General features: G+C 39.4%; 1 protein-coding gene across 1 annotated transcript in view; it reads right to left on the bottom strand.

The window, feature by feature from the left end:
• The window catches only part of STMN4 (stathmin 4), a 16,939-nt gene extending 12,564 nt beyond the window's left edge, over positions 1 to 4,375 (bottom strand). The window contains exon 1 of the mRNA XM_053708910.1: positions 4,335 to 4,375. The gene's annotated coding sequence lies outside the window, so the exon portion shown is untranslated. The remainder of the gene's footprint in view (positions 1 to 4,334) is intronic.
• Positions 4,376 to 10,642: the final 6,267 nt, after the last annotated feature.

The raw sequence follows: 10,642 nt of genomic DNA, 5'->3' as shown, positions 1-10,642 counted from the left end.
TGCTGGTTAGTGACTGTATGTTGTTATCATTAGTGTGTGTGTGTGTGTGTGTGTGTGTGTATTGTGCTGGTTAGTGACTGTATGTTGTTATCATTAGTGTGTGTGTGTATTGTGCTGGTTAGTGACTGTATGTTGTTATAATTAGTGTGTGTGTGTGTGTGTATTGTGCTGGTTAGTGACTGTATGTTGTTATCATTAGTGTGTGTGTGTGTGTGTGTGTATTGTGCTGGTTAGTGACTTTATGTTGTTATCATTAGTGTGTGTGTGTATTGTTCTTGTTAGTGACTGTATGTTGTTATCATTAGTGTGTGTGTGTATTGTGCTGGTTAGTGACTGTATGTTGTTATCATTAGTGTGTGTATTGTGTGTATTGTGCTGGTTAGTGACTTATGTTGTTATCATTTGTGTGTCTGTGTGTATTGTGCTGGTTAGTGACTTTATGTTGTTATCATTAGTGTGTGTGTGTGTTTGTGTATTGTGCTGGTTAGTGACTGTATGTTGTTATCATTTGTGTATCTGTGGGTATTGTGCTGGTTAGTGACTTTATGTTGTTATCATTAGTGTGTGTGTGTATTGTGCTGGTTAGTGACTGTATGTTGTTATCATTAGTGTGTGTGTGTGTGTGTGTGTGTGTGTGTGTGTGTGTGTATTGTGCTGGTTAGTGACTTTATGTTGTTATCATTAGTGTGTGTGTGTATTGTGCTTGTTAGTGACTGTATGTTGTTATCATTAGTGTGTGTGTGTATTGTGCTGGTTAGTGACTGTATGTTGTTATCATTAGTGTGTGTATTGTGTGTATTGTGCTGGTTAGTGACTTATGTTGTTATCATTTGTGTGTCTGTGTGTATTGTGCTGGTTAGTGACTTTATGTTGTTATCATTAGTGTGTGTGTGTGTTTGTGTATTGTGCTGGTTAGTGACTGTATGTTGTTATCATTTGTGTATCTGTGGGTATTGTGCTGGTTAGTGACTTTATGTTGTTATCATTAGTGTGTGTGTGTATTGTGCTGGTTAGTGACTGTATGTTGTTATCATTAGTGTGTGTGTGTGTGTGTGTGTGTGTGTGTGTGTATTGTGCTTGTTAGTGACTGTATGTTGTTATCATTAGTGTGTGTGTGTATTGTGCTGCTTAGTGACTGTATGTTGTTATCATTTGTGTGTCTGTGTGTATTGTGCTTGTTAGTGACATTATGTTGTTATCATTAGTGTGTGTGTGAATTGTGCTGGTTAGTGACTGTATGTTATTATCATTAGTGTGTGTGTGTGTGTGTGTGTGTGTGTATTGTGCTGGTTAGTGACTGTATGTTGTTATCATTAGTGTGTGTGTGTATTGTGCTGGTTAGTGACTGTTTGTTGTTATCATTAGTGTGTGTGTGTGTGTATTGTGCTGGTTAGTTACTGTATGTTGTTATCATTAGTGTGTGTGTGTATTGTGCTGGTTAGTGACTGTATGTTATTATCATTAGTGTGTGTGTGTGTATTCTGCTGGTTAGTGACTGTATGTTGTTATCATTAGTGTGTGTGTGTGTATTGTGCTGGTTAGTGACTGTATGTTGTTATCATTAGTGTGTGTGTGCATTGTGCTGGTTAGTGACTGTATGTTGTTATCATTAGTGTGTGTGTGTGTGTGTATTGTGCTGGTTAGTGACTGTTTGTTGTTGTCATTAGTGTGTGTGTGTGTATTGTGCTGGTTAGTTACTGTATGTTGTTATCATTAGTGTGTGTGTGTGTGTGTGTGTATTGTGCTGGTTAGTGACAGTATGTTGTTATCATTAGTGTGTGTGTGTGTGTATTGTGCTGGTTAGTGACTGTATGTCGTTATCATTAGTGTGTGTGTGTGTGTATTGTGCTGGTTAGTGACTGTATGTTGTTATCATTAGTGTGTGTGTTTGTGTGTTTGTGTGTATTGTGCTTGTTAGTGACTGTATGTTGTTATTATTAGTGTGTGTGTGTATTGTGCTGGTTAGTGACGGTATGTTGTTATCATTATTTTGTGTGGGTATTGTGCTGGTTAGTGACTGTATGTTGTTATCATTAATGTGTGTGTGTGTGAATTGTGCTGGTTAGTGACTGTATGTTGTTATCATTAGTGTGTGTGTGTGTGTACTGTGCTTGTTAGTGACTGTATGTTGTTATCATTAGTGTGTGTGTGTGTGTATTGTGCTTGTTAGTGACTGTATGTTGTTATCATTAGTGTGTGTGTGTGTATATTGTGCTTGTTAGTGACTGTATGCTGTTATTAATGTGTGTGTGTGTGTGTATTGTGCTGGTTAGTGAATTTATGTTGTTATCATTAGTGTGTGTGTGTGTACTGTGCTTGTTAGTGACTGTATGTTGTTATCATTAGTGTGTGTGTGTGTGTGTTGTGCTTGTTAGTGACTGTATGATGTTGTTATTATTAGTGTGTGTGTGTGTTGTGCTGGTTAGTGACTGTATGTTGTTATCATTAGTGTGTGTGTGTGTGTGTGTACTGTGCTGGTCAGAGACTATGTGTTATTATGTTAAATGTGTGTTTGTATTGTGTTTGTGTTTGTATTGTGTTTGTCAGTGTCTGTGTGTTTTAGTGGTTTTGTGTGTGAGTTATACTGGTCAGTAATTGTGTGTTGCTGGGAATCAGTGTATATGTGTGTTCCTTTGGTCGGTGATTGTGTGTGTGATTATGAGTATGTGTGAGTGTTCTGCTAGATAGTATCTTTATGTTGTGGTCAATGGCTGTGAACTTTTGTGGTCTGGTTTTGTATTCTGTGCTGGCTACTAACTATCTGTTGTATCCAGTACATTTATGTGCTGCACTAGTCACACTCAACATAAAGGCCTTTTACATGGTACTGTCTGGCAGTGGCCTAACCTACCTTATTGGCACAAACATAACTAGCAGAAGTACAAGAGTTGGGGTCTCTAAAGGGCCAGTAGCTCCAGAGAATGCTGTCTTGTTGTCTTGCTCCATTAAACATATATAATTGTGTGCATATATATATATATATATATATATATATATATATATATATATATATATGTGTGTGTGTGTGTGTGTGTGTGTGTGTGTGTGTGTGTGTGTGTGTGCGTGCGTGTGTGTTCAGTTTCATTCAGTTGTCACCTGTACATAAAGTAAACAAGCGCACACAGGTAAGGGCTATTCAGTTCCTTTAGTATGTCACTGACAACCAGTCATTGGTACATAAGAGAGCTACCTGCAGGAAATTCTAGGGATGACATCATAAGAAACAAATAGGAAGAATGATATGGTATAGGGGGTGGGTTCAATTCAGATCACTTCACTATAAAGAGACAAAAAAAAGGGGAGAAAACATTTTGAATGAAGATGAACAATGAAGTGTAATTAGACAAAACAGATGTTGCTTATTTGGAGTGTAAAGCATTTGTGCAACAAATAAAATGGTGCTATAGAAATTAACCCTATAAGAGCCAAAGTCTCTAAGAATTCATTGTCTTACTGATGGCTCACGAAGAGTTAAAGGTTACAGCAGACTTTGTGTTTTTTGTCAGTATGACAGTCTATGCTGATTACAAGCAGCCTTCTGGGGCAGGCATCCTGGTGCTACAGCAGCTGTATTGTCCCTGCATGACATATTGCTGAGTGCCACACGTGGGTAGCAGCCTTGGTAATGCCTGTTACACCCTTGCTCATCACAGCCCTGCACATGCCAGTGCACAAAGCCAGTAGGAGGTGCAGCTAGGTAAATCACCCACTGCCCTTTGTTATATACAATTATAATGATCAAACTGGGGATACATATTATATTGTGTGTATATATATATATATATATATATATATACACATACATACATACACAAAATATAAATATACATACATGCATACATATACATACACACACACACACACACACATATATATATATATATACATGCACATATATATAAATATACTGTTTGTGTATAAATAAATACATATATATATATATATATATATATATATATATATATACACACACATACATATACACACAGTATATATATATATATATATATATATATATATATATATATATATAAAAACACAATATTTAATGCATATTTAGATAAAACTATATATACTCACAATAACACATTTTTTATATAATATTGCACAGCAGGTTACAATGACGGATTACAATGAGATACCTTTTTTAATATGAAAACCTGTTATCCAGCACGAGTAATGAAATAACAATGGATTTCCTGCCTATATGAATATGTGCTACCTAGCAGAAACGAGTAAAAAAAATAACAGTTTTCTATATAACTATGACCAAGTAAATAATAGTGTTTTTCTATGCATTTTAGTATTTATGTCTAGCAGAAGTGACCACTCACCTGTACTGTGCAGTCTGCTGTTCTTCTCTTTGCTGAACTCCCTGAATGAATGCACTTGGAGACAGTCTCAGCATCAGTACCATTACCAGGCTCTCCCCATGACATCACCTCTAAGCATTCTCATTGGCCAGTGTAGCAAGCTTTGTGATTGGCTAGCATCTTCTGGGGAAGCTGAGTTTGCCTGAGTAACCCACTGCAAATAGGCAAAGAATGATGTCATACAGGAGCTTTTTTTTCACCATTACAGGAGACAAAAAAGGCTCTGAAAAATGTATTGTCAGGGATGAAGCACAACCTTAGTCTTACTATGGAGTTTTGTTTAATTTTAATAAAACATATTTGCCAGAAGTCTTATTTTAAAAGCATAGGATTGGTGAATTATTTAGGAAATGTTTAGTGTACAGTATATTGTTTCATTACATACATCCATAACATTGCACATTAGCTTCTTGATCAATTTCTGGAATGTCCCATTACAATAATCTCTTTGATATGTTTTTGTCCCTATGTTATTGCCTTCAATGCTTTATAACTTTGTACAAATGCATTTTATATTCTGCATTGTACAAATACATATTTATATTCTGTTTACATAAAAAATACACTTATGCATTATTTAATATTACTGTGATTCTGTGCACTCTATAGATACATATACAGCTGTACCCAAACACGTATTGTCCCTTTTTACTGCTTGATGTCACATTATTCACTTCCAGATGTCCCTGTCATACTGTAGAGAAGCAATTTATTTTCATCACCTCTGGCTGCGCTCAGGACTCACATATTGTTCTGAGCTGTCTGGATTGTTTGGTAATAAAGGGACACTTGCAATTATATTGTCATCTGTGTGGCTTCTTCCGCATTTATTTAACATTCCACATCTGTTCTGTAATTAACAGCTTGACTGCTAGAGAGGGGACTGCAATGCTTTACAGACAGTCTCTGGCAGCCAAACAGTTAAAAGTCTGCTGGGTTTGCTGTGAAGCCTCAGGCTATTTATTTTATGCGGGGGGATCCATTAATTTAAAGACAACACCATATACAGGGTGATTCTCAGAGAGCTGTGTATTTACATGGGGCTAGGCTTTTTATCTAGTAGGAAGTAAAAATTCTAAAGCTAATAACAACAAGATTTTTAAATATAAAATTAGGTCTCACAGTGACTACAACATAGTAAAGATGAATTTGACATGCTTTTGTGACTACTTCTAAGCAGGTATTATCTAGAAGATGTACCCACTTAAAAGGCACTAAATAAAAAACCTGAACTGTTTAAAAGATATTAAAGACAACGGGCGCGATCACATATATGGCGCAGGTTTCGGCGCAAGCGTGGGAACCTGCGCCGGCCGTAATTTCACCTCGCACATCGGGGTATTACATATACTGCACCGTTAGATGCTAAACTGGCGTAAGTAGGACAAACTGGCGATCTTCTGAAATGTGCGCAAATACACATTTCAGTCGTCGTAAGTAACTTACGCCAGTATTTTGCCCACGGAAAGTGTCAATAAAGAGTAGTTTTATGCAAATTAGGCTAACACTCGTAAAAATGGACAGATTTCAAATAAAAATGCGACACGTAATTACGCTATTCAAAATTCAAGTATAAACCCATGCGCAGCAAGTGTTAGAATTAAATCTGAAAGTAGTTTGAAATAACATGCCCTATTTGAAACAAGAAGGTTTTCTTTGGACTTGACTGTCCCTTTATATATTTTGGCATGAATGCCAAGCTGTGTTAACATTAGAATAAATTACACTCCAGTGGGTTCTAAAGAGATGAAGGTAATACAATTATGATTTCCCATTGTTCTCTCCTCCAAGTATTGTTGATTGTTTTGAGAACAAATTTAAAGTAAATAAGCAAGTATATGTCCACAATGTGATAACGTGATGAGATCTGATTCTACCTACAAGCTCAATCCATTTGATTATGTTGTGGCTTCAAACAAAAAAATCAGCTATTTCAAATACACAAATAAACCTTAAAAAACAATATCATAGTATACTGTCCCTTTAACTATTTGAGATGCTGCTTAAATGTATGTGTTTGTTAAGGCTTCCAGGGAGTTACGTTGCTATTTTAGTCAGTGCAAGGGTTGCTGCGCCTGCAATATGTGGCGAGATGAGAATGGAGTAGATTTTCAGAATTCTGCGCGCGTAAGTCCTTACGCTGTATATTGGATACCAAATTGCGCGGCTGTTCTATTCTAGTCTATGGTGATAAAAATTACGGGCGAAGGGTGAAATATACGCGCGTAACTTGTATGCTACGCCGTATATGTAATATCAAAATCGCGTAAAATCTGGCGGCGGAGGATTTTGCGGGCGACGCTGCATATGTAATATAAATGGAGGCCAACATATTTTTTTTAGGAATGCATTTGTATATTTAGTTTTTGTACTGACCTAGCAAATAAGAACCTAATTTATAAAATATTGTTTGAAAAGCATTGTTAAAGGGACAGTAAAGTCAGAATTCATCTTTCATGATTCTGATAGAGTATGCAATTTTAAACAACTTAACAATTTATTTTTATTATCTAATTTGCTTCGTTATCTTGGTATTCTTTGGTGAAAGGCATACCTAGATAGGCTCTGCTGCAGTCGTGCACTGCTGGAAGCTAGTGGCTGAATTTGTGGCTGAATATATACACCTCTTGTCATTGGCTTACCAAATGCGTTCTGCTAATTCCCAGCAGCGCTTTGCTGTTACTTCAACAAAGGATGTCCAGAGAATAGCACAAATTTGATAATAGAAATAAATTGGTAAGTTGTTTAAAATTTCATGTTGTTTCCAATCCATTTAAGTTTAATTTCCATCTTAAGGGGAGGAGAGTTCACAACTTCATTCATTACTGTTGGGAATTAAGAACCTGGCCACCAGGAGAAGGCAAAGACACCCCAGCCAAAGGCTTAAATACCCCCCCCCACACACACTTTCCTCATCCCTCAGTCATTCTTTGCCTCTCGTCACAGGAGGATGGCAGAGGAGGGCCGGAGTTTCGGAGTAGTCTCTTATGGAGGGTAGTACTCTTCGCATTGGGACTGGAGCCTGGACGAAAGTTAGAGTACGGAGATGCAGGGAGAGTCTTTCTGCGAAACCATCCCGACTCATATTAACAGCTCCATAAGCAATCAGTGTTGATGAGTTTCGCTGCCTGCTTTCTTCCCTCAAGTCCATGTCAGGAGCGAGGCTACTAACCTGTCACACTTGAAGGGCCGTGTTCCTGTTCCACGGCGTAGATTCTGGTAAGATCATTTCATTTTTTATTAATAATGATAACATAGAAGACAGGGTCAGAGTGTGGCGCCTTTTTATCTTTACAGAATCAAGGGTTAATATTCCTGGAAGGGGGATTATTGAACAGGGGGGGTTTATACATAATATTGTTTATTGTGTCATTGCTGTGTTATGTGCGAGATGAGGCTCTGGCAATGTGTGGAACTTTCAGGTTACTTGCGGATATTTTGCACAACGATTTTTGGCACGTTTTTCCCTAGTGCAGGGGCGGTCCTGCCAGGCATTCCATGTGACTGGGTGTGGCTAGCTATCCTCTCTGTTGATCTGTGGCGCAGGAGACATATCGGTTTCTGTAGTCCGGGTCCTAGGAGGTGGTGAGTGCCCTGACTATTGGTGGTATAAAGGTGCCTTTTTTATAAATAAAGTTAGTTGACCCAAACGCGCAAGCGATGGAGGACTCTAATGCGTTGGAGGGCTCGCCTTCCTTAACAAAGTCTCATTCCTGGGTTTATTGTGAGGAGGTTCTGGTAGATCAGCCTGCTCAACTATGCTCCACAAGCCTTGATAAAGTTGCAACATCTAAATGTAAATGGATGTCTAGTACTACTGAGCTTTCCACCTCTGAGGGTTCTTTGTCCCAAGAGGTGCATTCCCTACATTCATCTCCGATTGCACATGCAGCGCCCCAGGGTCCAACCGTTACTCCTTTGGGAGAGATTCGTTGGCCATCAGACTTTGCGGACCAACTGGAATCAGCGTTTTCAAAAGTGATCCATGCCTTACCACGTTCTACTAAGCGCAAGCGTAGGGTTTATCATAGCGGCCCGGCCCAGGGTTTGTCCATGCTGATGGCTGATCCAGAGGCTCTATATGATGATCAGGCCCACTCTGACTCTTTGGAGGAGGCCCCTTCTGGGTCGGAGTCCATGTCATCTAAACCTCCGACGGCGAAGGAGCCTGGTTATAGGTTTAGGATGGAGAATCTGCGCTTTCTGCTACAGCAGGTGCTTGCTACTCTGGAGGTTGAGGAACCTGCGATTCCTAAGCTTGACAAGGTATACGAGGACAGCGTAGTGCCTCAGTCTTTCCCGGTTCCCGTTAAGATGGCAAATATTGGTGGTATATTATTAAGACTGAATGGGAGCGATTAGGCTTGTCCTTTTCCCCTTCTTCTTTTAAAAAGCTGTTCCCCATGACGGACTCTCAGCTTGAGCTGTGGGGGACCATCCCTAAGGTGGATGGGGCCATTTCTATGCTTGTGAAGCGGATGACTATTCCCCTCGAGGATAGTTCGTCGTTTAAAGAGTCCATGGATAAAAAGCTGGAAAACATGTTGAGAAGATGTTTCAGCACACAGGGTTTGTTTTACAGCAAGCAGCAGCCATTGCGGTGGTCGCTGGAGCTTCGACATATTGGTGTGAATCCCTGTGTGAAATAGACGAGGGGGAGACATCCATCGATGAGATGCAGGAGAAGATTAAGGTGCTGAAGGCCGCCAATTCTTTCATCTGTGATGCCAATATGCAAATTATTATAACGAGATACACAACAGGCAAAACGTTATTTTTAACCAAGCTGGTATCTATAAGAGGCACCAACAGTGAGCAATAGGTATAAGGTAATGGAATATATATATAGATATATATGTAGGTAATAGTAAAATTAAGTATAAAGTATATAACAATATGTTACATTTTAATTAAGGATACCATAAATTGCGTAAATATTAGATGACATAACAATTCATATAGAGCAATAGGTGTATATAAGAGAACAGCAGTCCAGAAATAATAAAAAGTAGTGTCCTGATAATAAAGCCAGGGAGAGTCCACGGCTGCAGGCAGCTCCTCTAATGTGTCCCGCCACAACAATATAAATAGATCTAGAATACAAAAAGTAGAGGGCACCACATAGTGCAGATCAGCAGGTAAGCAAAAGTGGTTTAGGTACAAGTGAAAACTTTCTCACGTGATATTAAGTACAATTGTGCAGTACAGGAAGACCGGAACCAAAGGGTCGTCCGGTAGACTCCTAGGCACACTAGAAACTGAGGATATTCCTTAATACTCCAGGGAATATTGGGCCACGATCAGTGATGAAGATCTACTCTCATAAGAGCACAATGGCAAAGGATTGTATCCAAAAGGAAAAGGCAGTAGCAAGAAAATGAGTAGTAAAAATTTATTTTAAAAAGTTAAAAACATATGCAACGCGTTTCTCTGTGTAACTTTTTAAAATAAACTTTTACTACTCATTTTCATCACTGATCGTGGCCCAACATTCCCTGGAGTATTAAGGCATATCTCTGGACTCCCTCTCGGTGGTACGGTCTGCCTGTACTGCACAATTGTGCTTTATATCACGCTGATCTGCACTATGTGGCGCCCTCTACTTTTTGTATTCAAGATATATGCAAATTATTCACCGGAATGCCAAGGTGTCAGGTTTTTCTGTTTTAGCACGCAGGGCTCTGTGGCTAAAATCTTGGTCTGAGGACATGACCTCTAAAGGGAGGCTGTTTTCCCTGCCTTTTCAAGGAAAGATCCTGTTTGGTCCAGGGTTGAATTCAATTATATCCACGGTTACAAGAGGCAAGGGAGCTTTCCTACCACAGGATAAGAAGGCTAAGCCTAAGGGATCTACCTTTTCGGCTCATTCGTGCAGACAAGCCCCAGTGCTAGCAATCCTCCGCAAAAGCAGACCAGTCCAAGGGATCTTGGAAGCCGGCTCAATCTTGGAATAAGTCCAAGCAGAGTAAGAAGCCCGCTGAGACGAAATTTGCATGAAGGGGCGGGCCCCGACTGGTCTCCGGATCACGTAGGGGGCAGATTATCTCAATTCTCAGACGCATGGTTGCAGGATGTTCAGGACCCTTCGGTGATAGAAGTTGTCTCCCAGGGTTACAGAATAGGGTTCAGATCCCATCCGCCCGAGGGCAGATTCCTCCTGTCAAACAAGTCTTTAAGACCGGAGAAGAGAGAGGCCTTTCTAAAGTGTGTAAGAGACCTCGTCTCTCTCGGGGTTATCGTACCATTACTCCTAGCCAAAAGGGGTCTAG

Source organism: Bombina bombina, chromosome 4, assembly GCF_027579735.1.
Source record: "Bombina bombina isolate aBomBom1 chromosome 4, aBomBom1.pri, whole genome shotgun sequence".
Taxonomy (NCBI): Eukaryota; Metazoa; Chordata; class Amphibia; order Anura; family Bombinatoridae; genus Bombina; species Bombina bombina.
This window is presented reverse-complemented; position numbering and strand designations above follow the sequence as displayed.